The following is a 4,056-nucleotide window of genomic DNA, read 5'->3' as shown; positions in this document are numbered from 1 at the left end:
AAATATGCAATGTTTACTTGAATTTTATTTCTTTGGAGAACAAATTGACTATGTTTACATGGATATTTAAATGAAGATAATTGGACCTGTAAGATATCCATTCAGTTACCTTTAAAGCAAAGGCATAGTAAGGGCTTGGGGTTATGACCTGCATATTTTGGAAATATGAATAGACAGTAATCTACAGATATATTTCACTCACATTTTGTTCCATTCCTACCACTGCTATTAATGGGAGTATTTTTAACTAACATGTTACTAAGATATCATATTTTTGCATTTCAGCCAAAATAAAGATCATGTCTAATAATGTCTTGGATACAGCTAATGTGTAAATCTGAAATCATTGTGTTTCATATGCTCTAAACTGTATTTTTCAATTTAAATTAAAAATGCAATATAGATTCAGAAAGGTCCTTATTTTTCTAATGACTTCACTCTATTCTTTTGTGGGTTGTATAAAGAAGCAAGGAGTTGTATTTGTATTAAAAAGGTTAAGAAAGCTATTAGTTTATTATATTTGTACATGATTGCAGATGAGGCTATACCCATTTAGGAGAAAATATGGACACTATTTTAAAAGTGATTGGGGAGTGGAGCATGGTCTTGCTTTGTAGTCCAAGCTGGCCTTAAACTCATTATGTAGCCCAGGCTGGCCTTGAACTCCTGGCAATCCTCTTGCCTCAGCCTCCCAAGTGCTGGGATTACAGGTGTATGCCACTTAAAGTGATCTTTAATATGCTTTTATTCAAACATTTGAAATACATCTTAGTTGTCTTTACTTATCAAGTACCATAAGCCTTGTATTTATTTCTTATTGTACAATCCTGGATCATGACTTAATGTTGACTCTGCTTTGTCTTTTTTTGAGTGGCTTAACCTGTATTAACATGTACGTAAAACATTTTAAAGCTTTTTTTCCAAAAAGTCATAATTACATCTTGTTTTAAACAGTTTTATTGTTGTTATTTTGAGATGAGGTCTTGCTCTGTAATTCAGGATGGCCTTGAACTCATTGTGTGGCCCAGGCTGGCCTGGAACTCAGCAATACTCCTGCCTCAGAAATTACAGTTGTGTGCCTGGCTGTACTCAAGATCTTAAAAGTGATTTCTGAAATTAAAATGTTCAATAAAAGCTAAATTATATTCTGTGGGTGACTTGGGTGAAGGAGTAAATGATTAAAGTCATTGAAGGTGGACTGCAGGACAAAAGTATATAGACTCCAGAATGTATGGGGTAAAGATTAGGGAAACATGCTAGGCTTGGCCACTGTCCTTCCCTCCCCCCAATAAAATTCTTACATTAACCTAAAAAGTGTCACATGGCAGATCCCCTTGTTCCTTGACACTCATGCTGTTTTTTCTGCCTTTCTTTCCTTGCAATAAAAGCCAGAGAGTTCACAGTTCGGGACTCACCCCTTGATATTCCTCATGCTGGGTGCTCTCAGGCCAGTTCCTCTGGGCCTGTTGATGTTCAGACCAAGTTTTGTCTCCAAGTAATCTTTTCATCCTCCATGCTGCCATGGTCACACACTGTGACAATACCCTTTTTTATTTTTCGGTAACAGGAATTGTACTCAGTTCCTCATACTTGTCAGGGAGGCTGAGCTACATCCCTGGTCCCTTTATTTATTGTTACTCATTAATTTATTTTTTGGGGACCAGGGATCGAACTCAGGACCTTGTGCTTGAGAGGCAGGCAGCGGCACCACTGAGCTAAATCCGCAGCCGCCTCTTTATGTTTTGAATAAAACTAAACTAATTTTTTGCACTGAAATACCTATGTTACAAGTGCTTGCCCCAAATTATTAGCTAATCATTGATATTTTATCAGATTTCCAGGTTGATCAAAATTATTTCATTTGGTAAGTACCATCTTATAACAACAAGAAAACTGTTGGGTGTTGGGTGTGGTGGTGCTCACCTGTACACACTTGAGAGGCTCAGGCAGTAGGGTTATTGTGAGTTTAGGGTTAATTTTGTGATTATTAAAGTCTGAATAATACATTTCATCTGTGTGTTCTTTTATGGCATCTGTGTTCCAGTTCCCTTCCACGGGGGCATAGTTAGGGCCGGAGATTTAGCTCCGTGATTCCAGTGCCTGCCTCGCAAGCACAAGGGCCCAAGTTCGATCCCTGATACCAAAAAAGGAGGAATGCTATCAAGTCATAGTTCTTACATTGAAATTGGTAAATAGAGCAAGAAGGTCCTGAGGTTGAGCTATGGTTCCCAGTTCTCAGAAGTAGTAAAATTGTAAGATACTTGCAAGAACCAGTAGATTCCATGGAGTTGAAGCAACCCCAACTGCTCCTGGCCCCAGAGTGGCTGTTGGAAACCACTCTGGCAAAGTAAAGAGTGCTGCTGGCTCCCTGCATGTTTCCCTGCCTCCAAGAGTAGATGGGTGAGAACTAACAGTGGGTTTCTAGTATCATGAGTTTCTGTGGATGCTTTGGCAATCTTCTGAGGATTAAGTTTACTGTCTCTGTCAGTAGCTTCCCATTTAGGTTTAAAGGATATTTCTCCTTAGTGATTCATCACATGCTGTTCTTCAGCCAAGGCTGTCGTCACCACATGAAGTGACTGTTTGATCTGGTGTTTCCACCTCCCTGTGCTGCCTTCTGCCTGCTTCCTCTTGCTTCCAAGCCAGGGCAGTGACCATGTGCTGCCCAGAGCACTGCTTTCTGTTATTCTCTCTGCCAAATACTAGTTTATGTGCATCTACAAGTCAAGCACTATAAATTCTTAACGGCTGACTTTTCTGGGTATTTTTGTTTTGTAGTAGCTACCCACAAAATGAACACTGAAGATCAGAAAGGAGTTATGTGGTTTTTGTGTCCAGCTTATCATCAATAGAAATGGGAAAATATGTGTCAGAGTTTTCACGGTGTATAACCTCTGTACTAGCAGCCCCCCTCTTAGGAATTTATTAAAAAATAAGCATAGAAGGCTAGTGGTTTGAGAGTTTTTAAAAAACAATAAATGAGGAAAACCAGTTGTATCCACCTTAGACACCACAGTGAAGCCACCTAAAGGTTTTATATCATTACAGAAATCGAACTATTTCCATGGGAAACCACAGATCACTGGAAGAAGGGGAGTGGTAAACAAAATAGTGGAGGGGTCATTCATATTTTGCTTTGCTTGTTTTCATGAATCTTTGTACATAATCATATCCTAACTGTAAAATCCAGACTAGAAAATGGAAAAAAGTTCTTCATGAGAAGAGCTGGTAGCCCTGTTTTATTTACCATTATAGCTCCAGAGCCTAAAAATGTCAGTCACACTAGACACTCCATATCTTCAGAATAGTGTAATTCCTTATATGTGAATGGAAAATAAATTTGAAAAAATTAGTCAAATTTTCATGTTTTTGTATGAGTATAGTTGTATATGCACATGTAGACATCTGGAAAGGAACATACCAATACTAGTTTTCAATCAGACATCACGGTTTTTATTGTTTAAATTCAATACCACAAATATCTTTGTAAAAAAGAAAAATGCATTAGTACTCTTTCAGAGTGTGACTGTGGTGGCATAAATGGTACAGTATTACTGGAGAGCACTGTGGTATTACCTGTGCCTTATCCACTGACCCAAAGAGTCCCACTCAACAGAATCTGTTACATAGAATTAAGCAGTTGTACAAGGATAGCTGTATAAAGATAAGCATGACAGCATTATGTGTGATTGGAAAAAATTAAACTAAATATCTGTAATTAAAAGATGTGTAGCTGGGTGTGGTGGCACACACCTATAATCCCACTACTCAGGAGGCTGAGGTAGGTGGATCACTGTGAGTTCCAGACCAGATTGGGCTACATAGTGTGTTCCAGGTCAGTTTCAACTACATAGTGAGAATCTGTCTCAAAACAAAACAAACAAGATGTGTAAAGGTTAGTGGAGATATTCAATCTGTACAATCCTATGCCATCTTTAGGATAAACATGGTAAATTTATATAGACTTGGGGAAATTCTATGCCACACTGTTAAATAAGCAAAGCAAGTTCACACTTTTTTTTTTTTTTTTTTTTTTTTTTTATTTTAAACGCAGGC

Source organism: Fukomys damarensis, unplaced genomic scaffold (genome assembly GCF_012274545.1).
Source record: "Fukomys damarensis isolate Sample0158 unplaced genomic scaffold, DMR_v1.0_HiC HiC_scaffold_38, whole genome shotgun sequence".
In the NCBI taxonomy this organism is placed as follows: Eukaryota; Metazoa; Chordata; class Mammalia; order Rodentia; family Bathyergidae; genus Fukomys; species Fukomys damarensis.
This window is presented reverse-complemented; position numbering follows the sequence as displayed.